The sequence below is a fragment of the Chiloscyllium plagiosum genome, unplaced genomic scaffold (assembly GCF_037043375.1).
Source record: "Chiloscyllium plagiosum isolate Xiang-an unplaced genomic scaffold, Cpla_swu_hap1 HiC_scaffold_22, whole genome shotgun sequence".
Lineage (NCBI taxonomy): Eukaryota > Metazoa > Chordata > Chondrichthyes > Orectolobiformes > Hemiscylliidae > Chiloscyllium > Chiloscyllium plagiosum.
Window position 1 is genome coordinate 78,840,353 of NW_028270160.1, and position 13,929 is coordinate 78,854,281.

Here is a 13,929-nt window from a genome sequence, read left to right on the forward strand (position 1 = left end):
AGGGAGAGGTGTTAAAGTGAGAGAGGAATTCCAGAGGGAGAGCAGTTCCGGGGGAGAGGGAGTGAAAGTCGGAGTCATTCGTTGAATCTTGGGAAAAGGAAAGACAAGGAGAGGGGACTGGCTGCTGCGACCTCTCCAGCAAATTGCAGTCACTCCTTCCCCACGGCCTGGTGGAGGCAGTGCTGCCCAGCACAGAGAGCATCCAATCTGCATTTGCCTATCGCCTATAGGCTGAGGACACTGCCCTCTGGAAAGTGCTATGCCCAAGCTGAGCCAGGGTTGTACCCGCTGGTTGTGCCTCAGATCAGCGCTGTGTGTGCTCAGTGTGGTCTTGTTGTGCCAATGGCTGCTGGTCCATAGAGGAGGGGGCCGGCTGACCCTCAGGCTGGTGAAACCAGGCGCCAGTCCAATGCAGGAACACCTTCTGCTGGTCGAGGAGAACTCCACCTGCTGGCAGATCATCCATGGGGACAGGCAGGAGGTGGAAAGGGCCCTCCTCAACTCCATTACTGTCTCCCTCAAGCACCAAGCCGTCACTGAGGGAGATTATCTGAACATGACCCGAAATTGCAGATCGTTTGTGAGGGCCCGCAAGTATATCACTGTCCCCCTGAGCCCTGAGGAGGAACACTTCCCCTTGGCTTACTCCATGGTCATCCACCAGAGCATTGAGATGTTCGAGAGGCTTCTGCGGAGCATTTACGCCCCACAGAATGTCTACTGTATCCACGTGGACCGCAAATCCCCGAGTCAATTTCATGCGGCCGTTCGGGCCATCGCTTCGTGTTTTCACAATGTCTTTGTCGCAGCCAAGCTGGAGTGGCTCACCTATGCTGGCTGGAGCAGAGTTCAGGCGGATCTCAACTGCATGAAGGAGCTGCTGGAGAGCCCTGTCCCCTGGAGGTACTTCATCAATGTGTGTGGCCAAGACTTCCCCCTGAAGACCAACCGGGAGTTAGTCCGCAGCCTCAGAGCTCTGAACGGCTCCAACGTGATTGAGTCGGATCCTGCACCAGGGTTCAAAAAGGTAACCGCCTTCCTGTCTGCTGGACCTCTCTTCATCTAAGTGTTTTCCATCCTCCCTCCCTCCCTCCATCATCTCTCTCTCTCTCTCCCCCCAGTCCTTCACTCCTGCCTGTACAAAGAGAGACAGGGTTGTTAAAACAGTTCAATTGCATGGAGGGAGGTTCAGAATGTACAAAGGAATATAGAGGAGTTGGAGAGTTGAGCTGAAAACAGAGTAGAAGAGCAATTGACGTTTCAGGTCGGAACTTTCATCAGAACCCGGGGAGAGGAAGGGGCTGCAGAATAAATGGGGGTGTGGGGCTGGGGAAAGGTGGGTGGGATGGCGATTGGTGGATGCAGGGGAGAGGTGGCTGTGATTGGACAGTGGGTGGGGTGGAGCAGATGGGTGGAAAGGAAGATGGTCAGGTGAAAGGGATGGGGTAGAAAGAGAGGGCTGGGCCTGGGATAGAGATAAGGAGGGATATAGACTGATTAGGAGAATATACAGGAATGTAGTTAGGTTAAGAGTGTAGGAGAAAGTGAGGACTACAGATGCTGGAGATCAGAGACAAGAGTGTGGCACTGGAAAAGCACAGCGGGTCAGGCAATATCTGAAGAGCAGAAGAATCAATGTTTCGGACATAAGCCCTTCATCAGGAATGAGGCTTGTGGACCAGGGGGTTGAGAAATAAGTGGGATGGGTGTGTGGCTGGGGATGGAAGGTAGCTGGGAATGTGATAGATAGATGAAGGTATGCGGGGGGGGGGGGGGGGGGAAGAGGTTGTGGAAGGTGGAGTGGACAGGTGGGAAGGAAGATGGACTGGTCAGGAGGGTGGTGCTGAGTTGGAGGCTTGGGACTGCGATAAGTTGAGGTGGGGAAATGAGGAAACTACTGAAATCGACATTGATCCACCTGGTTGCAGGGTTCCAAGGTGGAATATCCAGGTGTCAGCTGGTAAGGGTTTGGTGATTGAGGAGGCCCAGAATCTGCATGCCCTTGGTGGGAGGGGGAGTTATAGTGTTCAGCCACGGGGCAGTGGGGTTGGTTGGTGGGTGTGGGTGTGCCAGAGATGTTCTCTGAAACAATCCACAAGTCAGAGTTCTGTCTCCCCGATGTAGAGGAGACCACAATCGGGTGCAATGGATGCAGTAGATGAGGAGAAAGTGAGGTCTGCAGATGCTGGAGATCAAAGTTGAAACTTTATTGCTGGAACAGCACAGCAGGTCAGGCAGCATCCAGGGAACAGGAGATTCAGTAGATGACATTGGTGGAGGTACAAGTATATTTCTGTCAGATGTGGAAGGATCCTTTGGAGCCTTGGACGGAGGTGAGTGGGAGGTGTGGGTGCAGGTTTTCAGAGGCCAGGGAAGGTGCCAGGAGGGGAGGGTGCGTTTTTAGGGGGTGTGAATATGACAAGGGAGTTGCAGAGGGAATGGTCTCTGAAATGCAGATGGAGTGCAGAGGGAAATATGTCCCTAATGGTGCAGTCTGTTTGTAAGTGGCAGAAGTGGTGGAGGATAATGCAATGTATCCGGATGTTGGTGGGGTAGAAGGTGAGGACCAAGGGGTTCTGTCCCTGTTGCGTTGGGAGGGGTGTGGTTCAAGGGTGAAGGTACAGGAAATGGAGCAGATGCACTGGAGGTCATTGTCAACCATGTGGGAGAGGAAATTGTAGTTTTTGAGGTAGGACGCCATCTGGGATGTTCTGTGGTGGAATTGGTCCTCCTGGGAACAGATGCAGCAGAGGCAGAGAAATTGGGAATAAGGGATAGTGTTTTTACAGGGGCAGGGTGGGAGGAGGTGTATTTCAGGTAGCTATGGGAGTTGGTGGATTTGTAGTAGATGTCCGAGGTTAGTCGGTTGCCAGAGATGGAGAGGTCCAGGAAGGGGAAGGAAGTGTCCGAGATTGTCCGGGTAAATTTGAGGTCAGGTTGGAAGGTGTTGATAGAATTAATGAACTTTTCAACCACCTCATGCATATACGAGGTAGTGCCAATCCAGTCATCAATGTAGTGGAGGAAAAGGTGGAGAATGGTGCCGATGGATGTAGAGGCAGGCATAGTTGGGTCCCATGCGGGTGCCCATGGATACCCCTTAAAAGTTAAGAGTGAACAGAAGAATGTAAGTTTCGTTCAGAGCATGTAAAGGATTGTTCTTAGGTTGATAGTGAAATAGTCTCACAAACTTGATTGAGTTTTTTGAAGAAGTAACAAAGAGGATTGATGAGGGCAGAGCAGTCTGTACATTTTTCTCTCATTTAAAATAATTACATTGACAGCAAGTTTCATCTGGGAATGAAGGGTTTATCTTATGAAGGAAGGTTGAACAAATTGGCTTTTACACATTTAAGTTTGCAAATCTGAGAGATCTTTTTGAAATGTATAAATTTCTCTGAGGGGACATGATAAGGTGGTTGATGGGACATTGCTTTCTCTTGTAGGTTTGACAAGATGTTTTGTAGAATAAGATATCGTCAGAGTCCTACAGCACCGAAACATACCCTTTCGTCCAACTCATCCATGCCAACCAGGTATCCTAATTGGAACTAGTCCCATTATCCTGTGTTTGGTCCATATCCCTCGAAACTTGTCCTATTTATGTCGTCTGTTAAATCTTGTGATTGTACCCACTACAACAATTCTTTTTGGCAGCTTGCTCCGTATTTGCACCACCCTCAGGTCTCACCTTAAACCTATGCCCTCTGGGTTTGGACTCCCCCATCCTGGGGCTATTCACTTTTATTGATTTCCCCCACAATTTTATAAACCTCTATATGGTCACCCTTCACCCTCCAATACTCCAGTGAGAAAAGTCCTAGCCTATCTAGCCTCTCCTTATAACTAAAATCCTGCAGTCCAGGCAACATCTTTGTAAATCTATTCTGCAGTTTAACAACACCCTTCCAACAGCAGGGCGATCATAAATTTTCCCAGTACTCCAAAAGTGACCTCACCAATGCCTTGCAGAATTATTTTCCCCTGAGAGGGCTGTTGCACTGTGTAAATCTCTTCTGTACGAAGTTGTGAAGGCTGAGTTGATGAAGTTATGAAAGGGTGAGCAAGGTGACCTTTTTTTAAAAAAAGATAAGGACCCCGGAGCAACCGCTAGAAATGTGGAATTGAAATTGCAACCAGAAGAGCAGTGATCTTCTTGAATGGTGGAGCAGACTTGAAGGGACGAATGGCTGACTTTTGCTATGATATTGGTGGAGACAGGTTATGCCTTAGTTCATGTAAAGAGTAGAGAGTTTTCTGACCTCTCAGCTAAGGAAAGGGCTTTGGTGTCCCTCCTGATAACATGAACCTTGAAGTTAATCTCCCACTGCGTCAGTCACAGAATTAAAGAATTCTTGCGGAAGGATGCCCTTCAGCCCATCATGTCTGTAATTATTCCACATCTCGTACCAATCTCCTGCATTTCCACACTCAACTCTGGCAACATCCTTGTAAATCTTTTCTGAACCTTTTCAAGTTTCACAACATCCTTCCTATAGCAGGAAGACCAGAATTGCATGCTGTATTCCAGAAATTGCCAAACCAATGTTCTGTTCCGCCACAGCATGACCTCCCAACTCCTACACACAATGCACTGACCAATAATGGCAAGCGTAGCAAATGCCTTCTTCACTACCCTGTCTATCTGCGACTCCATTTTCAAGAAACTATGAATCTGCATTCCAAGATCTCTTGTTTCATCATCACTCCCCAGACTTTACCATGAAGTGTATTATTCCTGCCCTGATTTGCCAAACCAAAATGGCCTCACATTTATCGACATTAAACTCCATCTGGCACTCCTCGGCCTATTAGCCCATCTGATCAAGATCCCGTTGTACTCTGAGGTTGATTCGAAATATTACTCTGGATGTAGGTTTGCTCGTTGAGCTGGAAGGTTCATTTTCAGATGTGTTGTCACCATACTAGGCAACATCTTCAGTGAACCTTCCAGCTCAGCGAGCAAACCTACATCTAGAACCTCAACCTGAGCTACAAACCTTCTCAAACCTTGCTGATATATTACTGTCATGTATAATCGAGTTACAGTAAAAAATGTTGTCTTATGTGCTTTACAGACAGATATTGATATGTTAAGTTGGCAAAAATGTTGGCAAATGGAGTGCAATGTGGGAAAATGTGAAGTTGTTCATTTGGAAGGGAAATCAAAAGAATAGAATATTATTTAAATGGAGAAAGCTTCAGAAAGCTGCAACACAAAGGGACTTGGGGGAACTAGTGAATGAAATATGGAAAGCTTGCACACGGGGGCAGCAGGTAATTGGGAAGACTAATGGAATATTGGACGAAAACAGAAATTTCTGGAGAGACTCAGCAGGTCGGGTAGCATTCGTGGAGAGAAAACAGAGTCAATGTTTTGAGTCTGGTGACCTTTCTTCAGAACTGAAGTGGAATGTTTGCCCTTATTTGAAGGGGGGTTGGAGTATAAAAGTCAGGAGGTCTTACTGCAACTGTGCAAAGTGCTTGTGAGAGCACATCCGGAGTACTGTGAGCACTTCTGGTCACCTTATTTAAGAAAACATGTTGTTTCATTGGAGGAAGTTAAGAGAAAATGTTCAGTGGGATTGCCCCCATTATGGAGGGATTGTCTTAAAACAAAGGGCTAAACAGGATTCTACTCACTGGAGTTTAGAAGAATGAGAGGTAACCTCATTGAAATGGACAGGATTAAGGGGCTTGACTGGGTAAATGCTGAAAGGATGTTTCTCCTCATGGGAGAGTCCAGGACCAGGGGGGTATTGTCTCAGAATAAAGGGGCACCAGTTTAGGACTGAGATGAGGTGGAATTTCTTCTCTCAGAAGGTTGTGAATCTTTGGAATTCCTTGCCACAGAGAGCTGTCTTGTATATATTTAAGGCTCAGATGGATAGATTCTTGTTCAGTTGGGGAATTAAGCGTTACGGGGATAGGGCAAGAACATAGACTTGAGGAATGTTGAATCAGCCACGATCCTAGTGAAGCTGGCTTGAGGGACCAAATGGCCGACTCCTGTCCCGACTTGTTAGTGGTCTTACATTTACTGATGAAACTGTTCAAAGACGTTATCGCACAACTCTGGAGCAGAAGCGACTTGAACCTGTGTCTCCAAGACTCACACCGCATGGATCCTAGTTTACTTTATATCATGCACTTGTCATTCATGCTGGTATTATGGCTGCAATTCGCACCAACCTGCCTTAGATCAAAGTAATGAAGCGAAGCCAGTGCAGGTTTTCAAAAAGTAAGTCTCCAACCTCGTATCATGCATTGATGTGAGAATTTGAATGCAGAGAATGTTGTCTGAACTGGATTCAATGAAGTGTTTCACTAGGCACTAGATAAAAATGGCTGGACAACAAAATTGACAATACAAGCTCTAATTCATGGATCTTGTTTTGGACGAGACGTTGGTAGGTTGGTAGATGGGAATGATCCACACAGCTGGGACATATAAACATCAAGACCCGGAGCAGGAGAAGATGATTTGGCCCTCCATGAGGCCCACCATACTATATGATCCTGTCTAACCCTCTATCTCAATGCCATACTACCACTTTCTCCCCATGCCTTTGATGCTTTTGAAACCTAAATATTTGTTAATCGCATTCTTGGATATATTCAATGACTCAAATTCCACAGCTTTCTGTGGTACAGAATTCCATAACTTCACTATCCTGTAAGTTAAATGTTTCCGCATCTCAGCCCTAAATAGACGACTGCTTTTATTCAATATGTCAGTGATATCAATCTTGGAGTATGTGGCAAAATGCCCATATTCGGGGCAATGATAAACCTGGAGGATTGGCAAATGGTGAGGATGATGTGAATTGTCCAGAGTCACCACAATGAACAGACAGCATCCAGTCAGAGGGGAATACAGAAGAGTGTAAGGTGATATGTTTTGGGAGAAGGATGTGGAGAGGTAATAGAAATGTAATGGCACAATCGTAAAGAGTGCGAAGGATTAGAGGGATCTGGCGATAAACATTCATCAACATTAGAAGATGGGGGAGGCCATAAGAGGGTAGAAAAGCAGAAGGCTTCATAAATAGAGGCATTGATGCCAACAAATGGTTGAGTTATGCTGCATGTCGAATTGGTTTAGCCCCAGTTGGATTGTTGTGGTCATTTCCGGTGACTAAAACGATGTGAGGGCCCTCAGGACAGGGAGGAGATTTCGCAGAATGGTGCCAGGGTTTAAGTTGGATGGCTCAGTTGGAAAGGTCAACGATGCTCCCATTGGAACAAAGGAGATTGGGGTGAGGTTTATTCAATGGGTACAGGGTGAGCACTCGCTAATGAAGACAAGGAAATATACTTCACTGTTCACCGATTGTACAAGTGCAATGGAATGCAGATGTAAGATTTTGGGTTAAAGGCCTGGTAGGGAGATCTGAGGAATTGAAACGCAAATGAAGCCTAAACTACATTTGTATGAGATGATGGCAAGTTCCGATGTAAGTTGAATGAAAAAAAAAGATCTGCTCCCATACATACAAGGAACAAGAGTAGACCATTGGCCCGTTTGATCCTGTTCCACCATCCACATTCCTGCATACCATCGATAATCTATCCTTTCCTTGGTAACCAAGGATCCATATCTGAAAATGTGTTGCTGGAAAAGCGCAGCAGGTCAGGCAGCATCCAAGAACAGGAGAATCAATGTTTCGACGTTCCTGAAGAAGGGCTCATGCCCGAAACGTCGATTCTCCTGTTCCTTGGATGCTGCCTGACCTGCTGCGCTTTTCCAGCAACACATTTTCAGCTCTGATCTCCAGCATCTGCAGTCCTCACTTTCTCCTCAAGGATCCATATCTCCCATGCATGATGCCACAAGGACCGAGGATAAAAGATATCTTTTGATACAATGTAAATAAAGTGTTTTGTGTCTTGTGGAAGGGGTGGCACGGTGGCTCAGTGGTTAGCACTGTTGCCTCACAGCGCCATAGACCTGGGTTCGATTCCAGACTTGGGTGACTGTCTGTGTGGAGTTTGCACATTCTCCCCATGTCTGCGTGGGTTTCCTCCGGGTGCTCTGTTTTCCTGCCACAATCCACAAAGATGTGCAGGCCAGGTAGATTTGTCGTGCTAAATTGCCCATAGTGTTCGGGTGCATTAGTCAGGGGTAAATATCGGGTAGGGTAATGGGTGTGGATGGGTTGCTCTTCAGAGGATTGGTGTGGACTTGTTGGGCCAAATGGGCTGTTTCCATACTGTAGAGAATCTAATGTGTGGTGTCCTTCACTCTGTGGGAGGAGCTTTGGATTCAAGTCCTACTCCAGGAACTGATGGCCATAGGAAGATGTCTTCATTGCTATTGTGAGACACTCAAGAGTATGGGCCAAGTGCTGCAAAATAGGATGAGAATAGCTCGGAGCTTGTCTTTTTGACCAGTGCAGACACGATGGGCTGAAGGGCAACTTATTATTTTGGTGCTCTAAACCTCAATAACCAGAGAGCATGGAGTCATAGCATCATACAGTATGGAACAGACCCTTCAGTTCAACCTGTCTGTGCTGACCAGTCATCCCAATCTGACCTAGTCCCATTTTCCAGCCTTTGGCACATATCTCTCTCACCTATTCCTATTAATGTTCACATCTAAACGCCCTTTAAATATTGTCATTGTACCAGCCGCCTCCACCACCTCTTGGTAGCTCATTCCAGGCACACATCACCCACTGCGTGAAAACGTAACCCCTCAGGTCTTTCCCCTCTCACCTTAAACCTATGCTTCTAGTTTTGGACTCCCCCATCCTTGGGAAAAGACCTTTGGCTATACAGCCGACGTGGAAGGAATCAAAATGGGGCAAGAACAGAAAAAGAGGTCAGCTAAACAATTCTGAGCAGCAACAGAAAAGTGCAGCCAAGCATGTATGCAAGCTAGCTAGCTTACTGAAACTGGCTCCAGTTAAGTGAGAAGGCAGGAAGACCGAAACAACACTCAACAGGTGTTGTAGAAGTCTAAGGTCAATGATCTAATGCTAAACGTCATATACCTAGATCAGGATCTGATTGATCAGTTGTGTTGCTAAGGCTTGAAATCAAAATGTAATTCGTGAAAAGGGAACGCTGATTTGTGTGTAAAAGTGTGATTGCAACTGCCTGTTTCAGACTCTCCAGGCAAGGGTGAGCTTTGACCCGGCTGGTTGAGTCTTCTTGCATGTATGTGATAAAGGAAGCTGTGTGAAGTGTACTATCATCCGGCTGATCATTTCAACATCTATCCATGCTCCTCCAGATTTTATGAACTTCTGTAAGGATACCCCTCAGCATCCGACACTCCAGGGAAAATAGCCCCAGTCTATTCAACCTCTTACTGTAGCTCAAACCCTCCAATCTCAGCTACATCCTGGTAAATCATTTCTGCACCCTCTCAAGTTTAACAACATCCTTTCTTTCGAAGGGCGACCAGAATTGTATGCAGTATTTTAAAAGTGGCCTCACCAATGTCCTCTACAGACAATAGATCACACTTGTTAATGGCAAAGGCATATCAGAGATAGTCAAAGATACTCCTACTTATAGACAATAGGTGCAGGAGTAGGCCATTCGGCCCTTCGAGCCAGCACCACCATTCATTATGATCATGGCTAATCATCCACAATCAGTATCCTGTTCCTGCCTTATCCCCATAACCCTTGATTCCACTATCTTTCAGAGCTCTATCCATCTCTGTTACAGCTGCAACATTTCATCCCAACTCCTATACTCAATGCACTGACCAATGAAGGTAAAGGTATCAAATACCTACTTCGCCACCCTGTCTATCTGCAATGCAACTTTAAAAGAACTATATCCCTGCACACCATGTTCTTCTCTCTAAGGCAAAAGCTCTGTGTTCAAGTTCCATTCCAGGAGTTGATGACCACAGGAAAGTGTCTCCATTGCACTGGTGAGGCATGAAAGACAATGTTCCCAGTGCTGGAAAAATGAGACTGGAGTAGCAAGGAGCCTGTTTTGCCAGCGCAGACATGATGGGCTGAAGGATTTATTTTTCTGGTGCTCTCAACCTTTATGACCAGAGGGCACAGCTTGAAGCATATTTTTGGAGCCAGATGCACTGGGAGTGTTTGAGGATGAGTTTTATGTTTGCTCAGCGAATGAGCATTGGGAGATGGTTTAGGAGGCAGGGATATGGGGAAATAGGCAGGTGACTGGCAATAGGCAATAGGAGTGAGAAAGGCCTGAGGGGCTGAATGGCCTTGTTCTCCACTGTAAGGTGAGTAACTGAGAGAAGGAGTGTGCATGGATCTTGCTGGAGCTGGGGGCGAGGAGAGTGCAGAGGAGTTGGGGAGGGAAAAAGCCATAGGCGAAGTTGAAAAGCTATCATTTCTACTTTCTCGTCTCTCTCACTCTCTCTTGTGCTTGCCTTTTAGAAACGTTGGCAATACCACCATGATACCCTCGACCAAGTCGTCTGGACGGCGCAACTGAAAGACCAGCCGAACATCAGCACCTCCATCTTCGTGGGCAGCGCCTACTTCATGGCCTCCAGAGAGTTTGTTGGCCATGTGTTTGACAGTGCCGAGATCCAGGCCTTCCTCAAGTGGTCAGAGGACACCTACAGCCCGGACGAGCATGTGTGGGCTACCCTGCACAGAATGCCCAATGTACCCGGCTCCATCCCATACACCCAAGGAGCCACCAGGACACTTGGCCGGGCAGTAAAGTGGTCCTTTGAGGCTGGTGACGTTGCGAGGGGTGCCCTATACCCTCCCTGCACGGGAAGGTATCGCCACTTGGTTTGTGTGTATGGGGCAGGAGATCTACAGTGGGTGGTCCGTCAGAGATTTTTTTTGCAAATAAGTTTGACCCCAACATGGACAACACTGCAGTACAGTGCATGGAGGAATATCTCCAAAACAGGACACTTGGTAAAACTGGGGCTGGGTTGGAGGTTGGGACAGATTAAACCTCAGTGATGGTGGTAGGGGTGGTGGGTGAGATATCGGAAACACTGAGAGACTGGGCACTGTGAAACTGGGCACTGTGAGACTGTATACTATAACACTGGCTGCTGTGGAGGCCAGGCACAGTGAGACTGCATGCTGTAACATGGCCACTGTAACACTAGACAGTGTGAGGCTGGGCACTATAGTGTTGGGCACTGTGGAGATTGGATACCTTAATACTATCCACTGTAACACTTGGCACTGTGAGACTTAGCACTGTAACATTAGTTACTGTGAGAGTCAAAATGTGTGGTGCTGGAAAATCATGGCAGGTCAGGCAGCATCCGAGGAGCAGGAGAACCGATGTTTCAGGTATAAGCCCTTCATCAGGAATGTGGAGGACCACGGGGGTTGAGAGATAAATAGAGTGAGGGTGGGGCTTTTGGGGAAGGTAGCTGAAAAGGTGCTCGGTAAATCCAGCTGGGGGGGTGATTGTGATTGGTCGGTGGGGAAGGTCGAACATATAGTTAGGAAGGAAGATGGTCAGGTCAAGAGGGGAGAGCCGACTTGGAGGGTTGGATCTGGGATGATGTGGGGGGAGAGGAGAGATTTGGAAACTAGTAATGTCAATGTTGATGTCATGTGGTTGAGGGTCCCAAGGCAGAAGATGAGGTGTTCTTCCTCCAGTCATCAGATAGCTTGGATTTGGTGGTGCAGGAAGTGTCATTGTGGAGTGGGAGGGGGAGTTGAAGTGGTTGGCCACAGGTCGATGGGGTTATTTGTGCCCAGTCTCACAGGGACACATCCACCAATAATACTCAACACTGCACGAGTGGGCACTGCATTACTGGAACACTGCACGAGTGGACACTGCATTACTGGAACACTGCACGAGTGGACACTGCATTACTGGAACACTGCACTAGTGGGCACTGCATTACTGGAACACTGCATTACTGGAACACTGCACTAGTGGGCACTGCATTACTGGAACAGTGCATTACTGGAACACTGCACTAGTGGGCACTACATTTCTGGAACACTGCACGAGTGAGCACTGCATTACTGGAACACTGCACGAGTGGACACTGCATTACTGGAACACTGCACGAGTGGGCACTGAACAGCTGGACACTGTAAGATCAGTGTTGTGACCATCACTATTTTTTTATTTTTCTCATTTTGGTTAGGAACTGTGAGTCCAAATTGAGAATTGAAGTTTGAACAGTGGCTAGTTCTTCTTTAAAAAAAAAACTGGAGAGACAAAAGACTGATGTTTGCTGTTAGGATCTGGCCAGGAAAGATAATGCAGGTGAATTACTGTTCTCTGAACACAGCAGACGTTTCAGCACCGAGATGTAGTTCTGCTCAGGTACTGACAGCTGGATGGATATTGAATGGGTCAGTCAGTAAGAGGAATGCTGCCGGGCAGGTAACCACAGAGAATGGTGAGAAAGAAAGCAAAAACCATGAGTGACCTCGCTCTGACTGGATTTTGGGCTTGGAGGAAGTGCTTCTTTGGAAGTTGCTGGACTGGTCTGGTCTTCTTTTTGGTTTGACTTTGTTTAGTTATTTCCCCAGTCGTTAACTTGTTAAAAGGTCTGAGATAAGAATGTGAGTCTTCGGGAATGAGTATTAGTCTCCACAGGTCTGCAGAATTTGTTCGCATTGACTGGTGACTTTAAGTTCAAACATGGTGTATAGTTCTTGTGCCTGTAATACAACCCAGCATCAAAGGATTTCATGATGGCCTACTATTTATCATTGAAACTGTTATCAACTGGCAAATTAAAATTTTAAACAAGTTTATCTCTTAATTGTCTGCTGGTGTGCGAATTGGAGGGGTGCGTGGGTTCATGATAATCTGTGTTCTGCTAAAGTGACATAATCAGAAATTAACAATTTATTAAGTTATAAACTTGATATCCAAGATCTGTTATTTGTAAATTCTGGTAAGGAACAATTGAACGATTTTGAGGGTCATTGAATGGTTGAATGTCACTGTGTTGCAAATCCAGTGATCGGGAGTTTGGTTTTGGTTCAGCTTCATTTTCCTGTGTCACTCCGGCCACTGTACCTCCAGGCACAATAACTCTGGACATTATCACTCCCTGTATGACACTGTCACTCCGGACACCATACCTCCGAGCACAATAACTCTGGACATTGTCATACAGGGAGTGGCAGTCAGTCCGGACACTCCAACGCTTGACACGGTCACCCTGGTTACAACACTGTCACTCTGGACACTGTCACTAGATACTGTGAGATCAGACTGTGACACTGGACAGTGTAATGCTGGACATTGCGATGTCAGATGTTTTAACTATAGACACTAACACCGGAAATAGTGACATTGGATATCATTTGGATGCAGATAGAAATGAAAACAGTCAAAAAGAAAACAAATGAGATAGAATAGACTTGTAGAAATGGGAACTAAATGGGACTGAGTGAGAATGATTATGGCTGTTTAATGAACAGAAATCAGAACACTGCAATAATGTCCACATCTAAGTGATGGTCTCAGGGTGGTTTGTATAAAGAATACCAGATATGCGGGAGTGAGTTTCAGACTGGAATCTAATCAAGGGGTTCAGGGTGGTTTCTGTACAAATGACGGAAGCTGACCTATGTGTGTGAATGTCCCGTGTTAGTCTAACATCCAGGGATTGTTTAATGGAGCTTGCTTCATACTTCAAGGACTCAGACATCTCCATTTTATCCATCTCCCACCAAAATTGACAGGGCAATGACAGCAGAAGCTATACAAAGAGAAATGTTGCTTCTGTAATGCCACATGTAATGCCAACTGTATACATCCAGGGCAGGTACAATCCTGGGATTGAGAAGAGTAAATCTCCCTCCACTCCATCCTATTCAAACACTCCCAGGACAGGGACAGAATGGTGTTAGGTACAGAGGAAGTACTCACCTCGACATTGTTCCCATCATTGTTCCTTTGGCCATGGGTTTGAAATGCCATCCCCACACTGTCATTGACCAGAGATCTGTCTCTGAATTTTGTTTCATC

At 46.5% G+C, this 13,929-nt stretch overlaps 1 pseudogene across 1 annotated transcript; it reads left to right on the top strand.

The window, feature by feature from the left end:
- Positions 1-39: 39 nt before the first annotated feature.
- On the top strand, positions 40-12,700 carry LOC148146068 (beta-1,3-galactosyl-O-glycosyl-glycoprotein beta-1,6-N-acetylglucosaminyltransferase 3-like; annotated as a pseudogene). Its single transcript, XR_015761033.1, has 2 exons — positions 40-1,027; positions 10,380-12,700. The product of XR_015761033.1 is annotated as a beta-1,3-galactosyl-O-glycosyl-glycoprotein beta-1,6-N-acetylglucosaminyltransferase 3-like (transcript).
- Positions 12,701-13,929: the final 1,229 nt, after the last annotated feature.